A 14,517-nucleotide genomic window follows, 5' to 3' on the forward strand; every position below is an offset into this window, starting at 1 on the left:
AGAAAGGCAATGCCAAAGAATGCTCAAACTACCACACAATTGCACTCATCTCACACGCTAGTAAAGTAATGCTCAAAATTCTCCAAGCCAGGCTTAAGCAATATGTGAACCGTGAACTTCCTGCTGTTCAAGCTGGTTTTAGAAAAGGCAGAGGAACCAGAGGTCAAATTGCCAACATCTGGTGGATCATCAAAAAAGCAAGAGAGTTCCAGGAAAACATCTATTTCTGCTTTATTGACTACGCCAAAGCCTTTGACTGTGTGGATCACAATAAACTGTGGAAAATTCTGAAAGAGATGGGAATACCAGACTACCTGACCTGCCTCTTGAGAAACCTATATGCAGGTCAGGAAGCAACAGTTAGAACTGGACATGAACAACAGACTGATTACAAATAGGAAAAAGAGTACATCAAGGCTGTATAATGTCACCCTGCTTATTTAACTTCTATGCAGAGTACATCATGAGAAACGCTGGGCTGGAAGGAAGCACAAGCTGGAATCAAGACTGCCGGGAGAAATATCAATAACCTCAGATATGCAGATGACACCACCCTTATGGCAGAAAGTGAAGAAGAACTAAAGAGCCTCTTGATGAAAGTGAAAGAGGAGAGTGAACAAGTTGGCTTAAAGCTCAACATTCAGAAAACTAAGATCATGGCATCTGGTCCCATCACTTCTTGGCAAATAGATGGGAAACAGTGGAAACAGTGGCTGACTTCATTTTTCTGGGTTCCAAAATCACTGCAGAAGGTGATTGCAGCCATGAAATTAAAAGACACTTACTCCTTGGAAGGAAAGTTATGACCAACCTAGACAGCATATTAAAAAGCAGAGACATTACTTTGTCAACAAAAGTCCATCTGCTGCTGCTGCTGCTGCTGCTAAGTCGCTTCAGTCGTGTCCGACTCTGTGCGACCCCACAGACGGCAGCCCACCAGGCTCCCCCGTCCCTGGGATTCTCCAGGCAAGAACACTGGAGTGGGTTGCCATTTCCTTCTCCAATGCATGAAAGTGAAAAGTGAAAGTGAAGTCGCTCAGTCGTATCCGACTCTTAGCGACCCCATGGACTGCAGCCCACCAGGCTCCTCCAGCCATGGGATTTTCCAGGCAAGAGTACTGGAGTGGGGTGCCATTGCCTTCTCCACATAGTCCGTCTAGTCAAGGCTATAGTTTTTCCAGTAGTCATGTATGGATGTGAGAGTTGGACTGTGAAGAAAGCTGAGCGCTGAAGAATTGATGCTTTTGAACTGTGTTGTTGGAGAAGACTCTTGAGAGTCCCCTGGACTGCAAGGAGATCCAACCAGTCCATTCTAAAGGAGATCAGTCCTGGGTGTTCATTGGAAGGACTGATGTTGAAGCTGAAACTCCAATACTTCGGCTACCTGATGGGAAGAGCTGACTCATTTGAAAAGACCCTAATGCTGGGCAAGATTGAGGGCAGGAGGAGAAGGGGACGACAGAGGATGAGATGGCTGGATGGCATCACCAAGTCAATGGACATGGGTTTGGGTCAACTCCAAGAGTTGGTGTTGGACAGGGAGGCCTGGCGGGCTGTGGTCATGGGGTCACATGGGGTCAGACACTATTGAGTGACTGAAATGAACTGAAATGAAGAACAATTTGAAAGGTCACCCTTGAACAACAACAAATCAATATGGCTGACAACAGCCTTCAGTTATCCATGACTCTAATCACTAGTAACAAAAGGACCGTCTAATATTTGTCTCTTTAGTTTGGGTCACATGATGTTTTTAATGTGTAAGAACAACAACAAAAAAATCTTAAAAATAATCACAATATAGTTTCAAGATAACCTGGATAAATAAAGTTACCAAAGTTGATGAAAGAATGAGAAAACCTAAATAGACTGAATTTGAATACGAGTGTAAATTTAAAACTTTCCCACAGACAATCTCTCAGGTCCAGGTGATTTTTGGTGAATTTTTACAAATATTTAGAGAAGAAATTTTACATAAATTTGTTAAGAGTATAAGAAAAAGGAATCACATTAATTCTTTATATCCTGCCAAAAACCTGAAGACTTTATAAGAAAGGAAATTACAGAGCTATCACTCTCATAAGTTAAATATAAAAATCTTAAACAAAGGAATACAGGTGTAAGATGTTAATGGATTAGAAGATTTAATATTGTAAAGATTCTCTCAGATTTAATCTAGAGATCATGTTATGTATCACAGTCATCATAGTCAATAATTCTTTTTAATGCATTATTGAATCTTCATTTCCTGAAAATTTAACCAAAATTCCTAAATCGAATTTCCAAACTGACCTAGTCTAAAAATAAAAAATGACTCGCACTAGGGTAATTTAATAAGTCTAAAATATCCAGCACCTATTTAGTTTTAAAAGTGTGTAATGGAGTTCCAAGTTAACTGTTACTTGATTTTCTAAGAAAGTCTATTTTGACTAGTTTCTTAAATGTACTGTGCAAATTCAAAGAAAAACATTTTAGAGCTCTTTTTTTAATGAAAGTGATTTTTTTTTAATGAAAGTGAATGCAGCAGAAAGAGTATAATAAACTCTTCAAAATATCTGTATTTTTAGCCAGTGGTACATTTCCTTGTATAAAAATCACCTTTGTTTTTGCTATTTCATAAGACCTAAAGTCAGTGAATTCTAAATGTCCGCTGAAAAACATGTGGTAAAATGCAGACGTATCTAGCATTACAGAAAATAATCTTAGCAATAAAGAAAGTGTATCCACTGCTATATTTAAAATGGATAACCAACAAGGAGCAACTGGGCAGCACAGGGAACTCTGCTTAATGTTAGGGGGCAGCCCGGATGCGAGGGGAGTCTGGGGAGAATGCATACATGAACATGTACGGCTGAGTCCCTTCTGTGTTCACCTGAAACTATCCCAATATGGTTAATTGGCTATAGTCCAATACTAAACAAAAAATAAAGAAGAAAGTATATTAGTGAACATTATATTTGCATAAACATTTTTAAACAAAAAACACTAGGACTTATTTTTTCTTTACATTAGCAAAGGCTGCCCATCCTTTCAGCTCACACTTTACCTCTTGCCTGGAACGTGGAGATGAAGGCTGAGGGCAGAGAGGATTATAAGGGTGCAGAGTGGACCTAAAGGATGGTTAAAAAGGGAGGTGAAGAAGCCAGATCCCTGGAAAATTGCTGGACTTCCTACCCTCCAACCTTTTTCATTTAATTGTTTGTTTGAGCCATTATTATTTTACATTTCTGTTACATGCAACCAAACCTCAGGCAGGCTTTTAGAGTACATAATTTCAAGTCGTATTTTAGAAAGCAGAACTAGTTAAAATAGTCAATAATGTCAGTTAGTTATAACCTTTATAATTCCTTGTCTTATACAATTAACTATCATGTTTTCACCCCTACATTACTAAAACTCAGTCTTTATTATCTACAGAGCAGAGAATATTAAATTATTCCTATTCTGCCTCACCCAACACATTATTTGCGTATGCACCTACCTCATTATTTTGGAAAAGGAAATGGCTACCCACTCCAGTATTCCTGCCTGGAAACTCCCATGGATAGAGGAGCTTGGCAGGTTACAGTCCATGGGGTCGCAAGCGTCGGACACAACTTAGTGACTAAACCACCACCTCATTATTTAGTGAAAAATGTATTTATCCAGGTATATCTGATGCATCATTTTATTCCATTCATTTCAGAAAATATTTAGTGCATAAATATAATGGCTAGGCACTAATGCTAGATGAACAAGAAAGAGAAAAGAGGAAAACACACACACACACACACACACACACACACACACAACTGTTCCAAGAAGCTTACCACACTGGGAGAGCTACACACAGCAACTTCCAATAACCAGTCCATCGACCATCTTTACCCCCAACTACCCACCAGATGCCCTCTATACAACTGCTTTGTTGAAATCAGAATCCAATATGGGTCCATGCATTCAATCTTGCTATTAAGTTAAGGTCTGTTCATCCTGAACAGTGCTTGTTATCATGATGTGAACTTGCTGAAAAGCATCTGCTAGTTGTCCTACAAAATACCTTATCTTCTGGATTTATCCGACTGTTCTCTTGTAGAAAATAACCTATATTTCCTAATGAATTTTAATGAATGCCAATTAAGCAATTTTGGCTGGAAAATGTATACATATAATTTGTATCTACATATACTTATAAATCTATATACTTACATTCACAATAAAAATAAAAGAATACACATCACAAGGTTAATAACTGGCTATTTAATAGTAGGAATATGCATAGTACATAATGAGAAATGTTGGGCTGGAGGAAGCACAAGCTGGAATCAAGATTGCCAGGAGAAATATCAATAACCCCAGATATGCAGATGACACCACCCTTATGGCAGAAAGTGAAGAGGAACTAAAAAGCCTCTTGATGAAAGTGAAAGAGGAGAGGGAAAAAGTTGGCTTAAAGCTCAACATTCAGAAACTAAGATCATGGCATCTGGTCCCATCACTTCATGGCAAACAGATAGGGAAACAGTGGCTGACTTTTTTTTTCTGGGCTCCAAAATCACTACAGATGGTGATTGCAGCCATGAAATTAAGACACTCCTTGGAAGGAGAGTTATGACCAACCTAGACAGCATATTAAAAAGCAGAGACATTACTTTGCTGACAAAGGTCCGTCTAGTCAAGGCTATGGTTTTTCCTGTGGTCATGTATGGATGTCAGAGTTGGACTATAAAGAAAGCTGAGCGCTGAAGAATTGATGCTTTTGAACTGTGGTTGTTGGAGAAGAGTCTCGAGAGTCCCTTGGACTGCAAAGAGATCCAACCAGTCCATCCTAAAGGAGATCAGTCCTGAATATTCATTGGAAGTACTGATGCTGAAGCTGAAACTCCAACACTTTGGCTACCTGATGGGAGGAGCTGACTCATCTGAAAAGACCGTGATGCTGGGAAAGATTGAGGGCAGGAAGAGAAAGGGAGGACAGAGGATGAGATGTCTGGATGGCATCACTGACTCAATGGACATGGGTTTGGGTGGACTCTGGGAGTTGGTGATGGACAGGGAGGCCTGTTCATGGGGTTGCAAAGAGTCAGACACGACTGAGCGACTGAACTGAATAGTAGGGAACGTATTAGTCCTTGGACTTATTTACATTTCCTAAAATGTTAATAATCATTTTTCAACCCATCCACTCATTCCAGAAATATGTACTGAGCACCAAGTAGGTGCCAGGCAGGCACCGAAATAGAGCACCCTGCAAAACAGGTATGAACCCTACCCTTCCATAGTTTATATTCTTAAGGAAGAAATCAGAATGAGCAAAACAAATAAGTAAACGGTGACTATTACAAGGTAGTTTGTGGCTCGGAGAAAAAGAACGCAGGGAAGAGCAAGACAGGTTCTGGAGATGAGCTGACACCATAAACTTCTAAAAGTCGGTGCAAGGAGGCCCCACAGCAGTAATGCTGAACAAGATCTAGAAAAGAGAAGACAGAATATGAAAGTCTCTGCTGGGAAAGCAGCAAAAGCAAAGACTTTGGGACAAGAGCATTCCTGGCAGGCTTGAGAAAGAGTCCAAATAGTCAATCAAAATATATAACAATATGAATTCAAAAGTCAGGGTCACAGATATACCACGATGCAGAAATGCAAGGTAGTTTTCTTGAACTCCTCTTTGTCCTCTTCAGAATTTTGTAATTTTTTAAATAGAAATCTATTGCCTGTATTAATATAAAAGCCCTAAAAACATGTTAAAATTAGTTTTTAAAATCTAAATACGCTGTATGCTCAGAGTTATGCAAAAAATTCTAATGAGCACAGATAGTCAATCTGTGCTCATTAGAAAACATTTGGAAATTGTAAAAAAAAAAAAAAAAAAAAAAACTGGAAGGTTTCTTTTTTTCCAAGCAGCCATTAGCCCACCAACTTGAGATCTTCCTCTGTCCAGTATACCTAATTCTAAATGACCACTATTCTCACTGATACGTACACCCACAGGTTATCAAGGATAAACATAATTTTAAAGATCTCTAAATTGGTGCAACTCGAAATGTGGTTCTCAGGTCTCTTGCATCACAATTAACTGAGAAACTTGCTAAAAATGCAGGTTCCTAGATCACACTCTAAAGCTAGTAGATCAGACTCTTAGGATGGAATCTGGAAACCTATTTTTTTAGCATCATTCCCAGATAAGGTATATACGACGGTACAGCATGAGAACTACTTGCTCAGTTCAACAACAGTAAAGATATTTAGCAGATAAATTGCCTCCGCTATCTTCTACTGACCAAGAGTAATCTCTTCAATTTCAATCATTTCTAAACTTACCTTTCATGTGCTTGGCAGGGCAAGCACATTATATCTGAGCATTGCCAACATATGTCAAATCCTGATGTTCTTAAAAGCTTAGATGATAAAATAGGTCACAAGTACAGTATTAACCTATGTTAAAATCCTGGATTAGATGGCAAATAGAAAAGAACAAGGCCATTATGGTTGTTGTAGTTTAGACTCACAGAATGACCACGTACACCACTATGAATTCCCATTTGATCAGCCAAACACAGAATTACATTTAAGACCAAGAAGATCAAGACACTGATTCAGAGATGTGGCAATGTGAATGCAGTTACTTCATCATCCATCTACATACTTAATCTACCGTTCATCTAGATATATATTTTTATATTTTCCTATATTTAACCACCAAAGTGAATGATTATGAATGAAATTAGACTTTCTAGGTTGCTTCAGGGATTACAGAATTTCTTGAGCTGCAATGAAGAAATGAGTTTTAACTTGATCAAAGGCGTAATCTACTTTTCTTGAACACGGGTCACTTATATACCTTCAATTAACCATTTTGAGAAGTTCAGCCAAAGAGAAATAGCGGAGTGAAATAATATATTTTCACTCATAAACCAAGAAGAGGTAACTATTTCACTGAAAGAGACATTATGAAAGTAAACATGTAAATACTCATTACAAAAAGATAATGGGATTATTTTTGTAATGTGTGTGTGTGCTAAGTCACGTCTGACTCTTTGCAACCCCACTGACCATAGCCTGCCAGGCTCCTCTGTCCATGGAATTCTTCAGCCAAGAGTAATAGTGCAGGTTGCCATTTCCTTCTCCAGGGGATCTTCCCAGCCCAGGGATTGAACCCGCATCTCCCTACATCTTCTGCATTGGCAGGCAGATCTTTACCACTGCACCACCGGGAAATAAGGTATGGCAAAAATAAGTATTTTTATAAACACGCTCATTCCTCATGAAGGAAGATCTGAGAGGCTATGGTAGGAATTGTCCTGTAAACCCGAGGATTCCTGTCCCCCTTCTAGTTAATCTGCTTTGTAACCTGGATTTTGTATATGAGATTTTAAAGTAGGGTGGGCCTTTACGCTTATCTGTCTGTGAAAATCAGGGTACTTATTTGGTAGAAACAGTCAGTTACACTGACATTTTTATGTTCTGGTCCAAGGTATTAAAATTTATTTTTGGCATGTATCGAGAAAAACCATCAAAGGAAATCAAAAGGATTAAAAGCTTTCAAGCTTTAAGATGAAAAGAAATCGCTCACACATAGTCACCAAATCCAAAACTGCATTTTTAATATATGCATCCTTACACTGATAGGAGGCCAGCAATAAATCCTAACATTTAAGAAGTGAAGAGTTGTATCAGCTCAGGCAGGGCTGATACATACATGAAACAGGCTGCTAATCCAGTCAACAGGCCACCTGTCAAAAACTATACTCTTAGCCGACACAAAATTCCCCCAAAGATAAACCGATGTCATTAATGATGAAAGTGAGATATTACGTTCCAAAAGCTACTATTGAAAAATAGATGTTTATGAAACATATGCACAACTGTATTTTCAGGAATGAGTTCATTTACTTAGTACTTCAAGGAAAGTTCTAACAGTGGAGTCACTGTGAACACTACCAGCCCCAGAGGAGGTCAGGTCCAAGGGCACGATGTACCTTCTATGATACTTCTCAAGTGCTACCTTGCATGAGAATCACTTAAGACTCCTGCGAACACTGATTCCAGGGGCTCTGCGAGATATTTGACTTAGTAGGGCCATAGCCTGGAAACGTGCATTTCTGACATGTTCCCAGGAGATGCTGCCGCTGATGGTCTAAAGTACATGCCCAGTATCACAATTCTAGATGGTCTCTTGATACCAAAAGGGCAGAAAGTCTAGGAAAAAAAAGGGATCCAACTTCAAAATCTCACCCAATGATAAACATAATCCAGGCTGCAGATATAACTTCCAGACGCTTATTTCTGTCATTCAATTGTAGGTAGATGTGATGGCTATGTACACTCAAATCTCACTGGGGTACATTAGGATAAGGAATTTATAAGACAACTGGACCCCTCCCCAGTCACAGAAGACTTTGCAGAAAAACTTAAATCATATTAATGATTAAATCAAAAAATTCTACAGATTAGGGGGAAACACTTTCTAGCTTTTTAAGCAAACTTTCTATATGAGGAGACCTAACACATGTAATTTGTTCATTATGTACAATAATCATTTAAAGGTACAAAAATGATCTAAATCTTCATCAAACTTTTGGAAATAAAATAAAGGAGAAAATGAAGTTGGTGACATATTTTTATGCCTCTGGGGAGCAGCACAGTGCTGAGTGTTAGAGCCTGAGATGGTAGACCAGCTCCCCCTCGAAATTTCCCCAGTTTTGAGCAACTTAATTTTTATGTGCTGAGTGATCTCATCTACAAAATAGTTGTGCTAATTTGACTGGTCTGTAAGAAAGCTTCTAGCATACATTTGGAAATGACTCCTCTAAACCTGCTTCCATGTTTACCTTAAAAATAAAATTTGTATAACTCCTTTCATTAAGACTTATGCAAAATGTTTTATCTTAATGGGTCAAAATTAAGTATTGTCTACTCATTAAGGGGCTTTCCAGGTGGCTCAGTGGTGAAGAATCCACCCGCCAATGTAGGAGATGCAAGAGATGCAGGTTCGATCCCTGGGTTGGGAAGATTCCTTAGAGAAGGAAATAACAATCCACTCCAGTATTCTTGCCTAGAAAATCCCATAGACAGAGGAGCCTGGCCGGCTACAGTCCATGGCTTTGCAAAGAGTCGGGCACAACTTAGCGACTAAACAACAACTTCTTAACCAACTATTCAATTTTTCAGGACTCCACGTGGAGATATGATACTGGAAAATGAAGTTTTTCCAATAGTACTTCAAACATGAGTGCCTAATAATGAGAGCTATTTTCTACTTTCCAATTTGAAAGCAAGTTTTTTTGTGTGTGTATGATATGAAACTGAACTTATTAAATGTAATTACAAATGAGTCTGTATGGGATACTGGCCCATGCTCACAACTTGAACAGTTTGGAAGAAAACAAGAACCTGGGCATAAGGAAAATTATTTAAGACCTATTTTATAAGTTATCCATGTCTGGGCGTTCAAATTTAGAAACCAAATTCTGAATGTTGTAACATCCTTACCAAAGCATGGAAAAATATTTCTTGCATCTTTTGATAAGAGCCTTTCTGAACATGACAATTATCATTTATCCCTTTAATAGCAAATAACACTGATGAATTATCTCCTATGATCTTATTGTGTAAGATTTGTATTCCTGTTTCTGCTGCTGCTGCTAAGTCGCTTCAGTCGTGTCCGACTCTTAGCGACCCCATGGACTGCAGCCTACCAGGGTCGCTAAGAGTCGGACACGACTGAGGGACTTCACTTTCACTTTTCACTTTCATGCACTGGAGAAGGAAATGACAACCCACTCCAGTGTTCTTGCCTGGAGAATCCCAGGGACAGGGGAGCCTGGTGGGCTGCCGTCTGTGGGGTCGCACAGAGTCAGACACGACTGAAGCAACTTAGCAGCAGCAGCAGGCTCCTCCATCCATGGTCCATGGGATTTTCCAGGCAAGAGTACTGGAGGGGGTTGTCATTGCCTTCTGTGACATATATATTTCTTAAATTAGAATATAGAATTCCAGTGCTTTAGGAGATAATTAGGCTACTAAAATCAATGTTGTTAGTACATGTAAAGTAATAGAAAGCAAGACTTTATTTTCTAAAAAAATTCTCTCACTCAAGTAGCTGACAATGTGACATCTGGATGCATGTGCCACCTGCGGCTCCAACTTCAGGCTGCCTTTTTTGTTGTTCACAAAGTCTAGCCTATTTCAAGCTTTATCTCTCTGGTTACTGAGATCAAGTAACAGCAGCCTGAATCTTGTCTCCTCATGCAACAGCCCATGTTTTACCTTAACAATCTTTGAAATTTTTCAAGTCATTCATGAAGGGATTTTTTTTTTCTTTCACCATACAATGGCATTGATCAAAGCTGATCATTGTATTTTTCCACCAATTTTTATAATTGAAGTTACAAGTTCTTCTTGAACATTTAAGTAACCTCAAGGAAGAGAAAGGTTTTCCTTTAGGGTTTGTTTCTCTGCAGAGTAAATTCTTTGGGGAATTTATCAGATTCTCTCCAGGTATCCATATCTAACTTCTTGCTCATAAATCTCCAAGGAATAGTCTCATCAACAATGAGAGAATAACCTCCATGTGATTGTCACAGAACATCACATAGTCTTGGATGTTGAAAACTGCAAGACACTCTTAGTCTAATATACATTTCAGTTAGTAATTTAAGAAATCCCTCTCGATCTCATAATATGCTTTCCATGGATTAAAATATTCTCATTAAGATCTCTGTTCCTGAAGAAACACTAGAAACAACATACATGACTTTTCTTTAATATGTCAATCTGCTAAATGGAATAGATATACAAAATATAAGCAGAAATAATTCAGGAACTGCATAAAGTAGTAGCAATGTTTGTATACACATCATTGCCATGAATGGCTGGGTAAACATACTATTCAGCAATCTGGTCAACTGTTACCTTTCTTGTTTATTAGGTCTGACTTCAAATAAATTCTGGAATACAGGGAAAAAAACTGAATCTTTCGAAACTGAATTTCATTTTAGTCTTCACTATAGCATTTAGGCAAGTAAAATCAGGTAGTCTTGAGAATTTGTGCATATTTTGCTAACAGTGACAATCTCATCACTCATGTTGGACTTCTAGTATCTATTTGGGCAAAGAAACAAACAAAAATAAATAAATAAAACTGTTCCTACTCTTTTCTGAGTAATATAAAAACTGCTGTGGCTCATCCTTACCCAGGCTAAGGGTTTCAAGGTCGAGTATAGAAAACAACAAAAACACTTTAGCCCTAGTAGTCCATCTACTGAGAGCTGCTGCTGCTAAGTCGCTTCAGTCGTGTCCAACTCTGTGCAACCCCAGAGACGGCAGCCCACCAGGCTCCCCCGTCCCTGGGATTCTCCAGGCAAGAACACTGGAGTGGGTTGCCATTTCCTTCTCCAATGCATGAAAGTGAAAAGTGAAAGGGAAGTCGTTCAGTTGTGTCCGACCCTCAGAGACCCCATGGACTGCAGTCTTCCACGCTCCTCCATCTATGGGATTTTCCAGGCAAGAGTACTGGAGTGGGGTGCCATTGCCTTCTCCAAGCAGAGGAATTTAAAAATATTATTTTCTAAATTAAATTAATCTGTCTTTCTGATATATAAAATTATTATGTGACTAGTAGATAACAAAAGTTTTAAGTACAACAATAATTATTTTAAAAGAATGATGAGTTTTTCCGCAGGGTACTTCTGAAGGACTCAGACACTGACAGACTTAGAAATGTAATCTCTCTCTTTAAACCACTGTTGGAGATTTTTAAATAAATAAATATATATACATATGTGCGTATATGAAAGTTAGAAAACATGTGTGATTTATTTTTGATACGTGACCCAAGTTATCACTAAACTTCATTCAAATCAATTGCTTTTAATTAATATAGTAAAGAAAAAGTTTATATATGTATAAACTATATTTTTAATACAGTAAAAAAATTTTGGAAATTAGTTAATTTCTGAAAAACAGGAAAGATTATATTTTATGATCTACTTAAGACACCCTATGCCTCTGACATTCAATGCTGTCTATTTTTCTTGAACACATTTCCTTTCAACTCAAAGACTTCTTGGTACAACCTGTATATGAAGACATCCTCAAAGGGGAGCTTACACAAGTGCCCGCGGACACAGCAATAAGAGTTCCAATCTAGACCTAGACGCACACAGACCGAACCAGCTTAAAACACGAAATCGAGACAACGAGCCTTGGCAGGGCTGTAGGTGACACTCCAGGGCTGTTCAGAGGATTCACGGCTGGTCGCCGCGGCACCGCGTAGTTACCAGGTGTGCGGCGCCAACTCCCGGGGCATCAACGCGCGCCAAGCCCCGCAGGACTCGCGAACGGCCCCGCGCCCCTCCCGCGACGCCACGCCGTCCGACGGCCGCTCCCCTGCAGCCCGCGCCTTCCCGGGCCCCTCGCCCGGCGGCCCGCCGCTGCTTACCTGGCCGAGGAGGCGACCACGGAGGCGGCGGACTGTGCAAGGTGCCGAAGCCCGCCCGGCAGCTGCGCGAGCGCGGCGCCCGGGCCCGCCCCGCCGCGCCCTCCTCTCAGGAGCCGCGGGCTCCAAGAGCCCGGGAGGCGGGCGCCGCGGGCCGAGTCTCACGTGACCCGCACGCCGACCGCTGATTGGAGGGCAGGGGGCGCGGCGGGGGCTGCTGCGCTCGGAGACCAGGCTCCCGGAGGTGGTTACCTGGCAACCCAGAGTCTGCTCTGAAGACTGGATTCCTGGAGTTTGTGGTGAGGCTGAAAGTGGGGGAAAAAGCAGTGAGCCACCGGCGTTCTCACCACCTAACACACATAGCTGCTTCTGCTGCTGCTAAGTCGCTTCAGTCGCGTCCGACTCTGTGCGAGCCCATGGACGGCAGCCCACCAGGCTCCCCCGTCCCTGGGATTCTCCAAGCAAGAACACTGGAGTGGGTTGCATTTTCTTCTCCAGTGCATGAAAGTGAAAAGTGAAAATGAAGTCCCTCAGTCGTGTCCGACTCTTAGCGACCCCATAGACTGCAGCCCACCAGGCTCCTCCGTCCATGGGATTTTCCAGTCAAGCGTACCGGAGTGGGTTGCCATTGCCTTCTCCTAACACACAGAGTCTTCACATAATGCATATGGATCCTTCTTCTAGGAAAATGAGTCAAATATGCAGTGAATAAGTCACCTCACCTCCTTGAGGAGCCTGGGCTTCCTTGAGCTGAGCCTCCTTCAGAGGCTGTGAGTTGAACCCATCACCTGGAATGTGAATACAGAATTCTGTCTATTGGGCACTTCGTTATTGTCTGATTGGGTTCAAGAAGCTCTGTGCAGTACCCCTATGAAAGCTATTTGTCACTCTTAGTGGGTTTGTGTGTAATTAATTTAGCTCCCCTCAAAGTGTGCAAACTGACATTTTCCTGGTGGAATCTGGTTGAATGGAAATGGTACTGTCATTCACATTTCCTTCTTAATATCTCTAAAATCTCTTCATTGCCAATGGCCTTTATCAAACAAACAGGAAAAAATAAGCCTTCAGATACTTGGAATGAAGTGTGTTTAATAACACTTATTGAGCTTTCACTATATGTCAGACTCTGAATAGTTAATAAATTAATGATTTACTCCAACCAACCAACTAACCAGGGACATTCATTCCCTAGACTTAATCCTGACCCTCTTATGCCATAGACTTTTTTCTTCCAAAGTATTCTGCATAGTCTATTACCTACCACGGCATTTAACATTATATTTTGCAAATTAAAATTGGCTTAAAAGTTACCTCTCCACATAGACAAGCTTTTTAAAAGCTAGAATCAGTTCTTACAGGTCTGTTCCCTTCATTCAATAAATGTTGGCTCGATGGATGGATAAATAAATAAATAAGCACATACTCTACCAGAGAAAATAGAGGACAGTGCCTAAGTACATTTGATGTGTTAACTCCTAAAATAGGGTTATGTAAAAGTTCTGTGAGATAATTTCAGATGAGGGAAGGAGAAAGTTTTTTGTCATTGTTTTCAGAGAAACTTTCAATAAGTGATATTTTGGACAGGAATTTAAGAACCAAATAGATTTTACCTGTTGGAAAAAGGACTGAACATACTGTGCAGCAGGAACAGCATGGCCAAAAACAAGATGGGTAAATGTTTGATTGATTTAGCTGATTTTGGCTTGTTTGCCTTCTCTAGAGAAGGTGAAGGTAGATATGTAAAGATATGAGGGGAGAGAGAAATTGGTAAAAGATTAAACTGAGAAAATTGGAAAACCAAATTGAAAAGACATTGAACACCCTAATTAGGTTAGACTTTAACCTCTAAAACCAGAGCTTTTCCTTGAGAAAAGTTACCTTCAAAATGGGGGTATGTAGGGTGCAGAGGGAAAAGGCAATGGCAACCCACTCCAGTACTCTTGCCTGGAAAATCCCATGGGCAGAGGAGCCTGGGTCAGAGATGACCAAGTGACTTCACTTTCACTTTTCACTTTCATGCATTGGAGAAGGCAATGGCAACCCACTCCAGTGTTCTTGCCTGGAGAATCCCAGGGACGGGGGAGCCTGGTGGGCTGCCA

General features: G+C 40.3%; 1 protein-coding gene across 3 annotated transcripts in view; it reads right to left on the reverse strand.

The window, feature by feature from the left end:
• Nucleotides 1-12,576, reverse strand: part of WDR17 (WD repeat domain 17) — a 71,036-nt gene extending 58,460 nt beyond the window's left edge. Inside the window, exon 1 of one of the 3 annotated variants that reach the window (XM_055567474.1) lies at nt 12,422-12,576. The gene's annotated coding sequence lies outside the window, so the exon portion shown is untranslated. The remainder of the gene's footprint in view (nt 1-12,421) is intronic. The other 2 variants (XM_055567473.1, XM_055567475.1) reach the window with 2 other exon arrangements.
• Between the last annotated feature and the right edge of the window lie 1,941 nt (nt 12,577-14,517).

The sequence above is a fragment of the Bubalus kerabau genome, chromosome 2, assembly GCF_029407905.1.
Source record: "Bubalus kerabau isolate K-KA32 ecotype Philippines breed swamp buffalo chromosome 2, PCC_UOA_SB_1v2, whole genome shotgun sequence".
Classification (NCBI taxonomy): domain Eukaryota; kingdom Metazoa; phylum Chordata; class Mammalia; order Artiodactyla; family Bovidae; genus Bubalus; species Bubalus kerabau.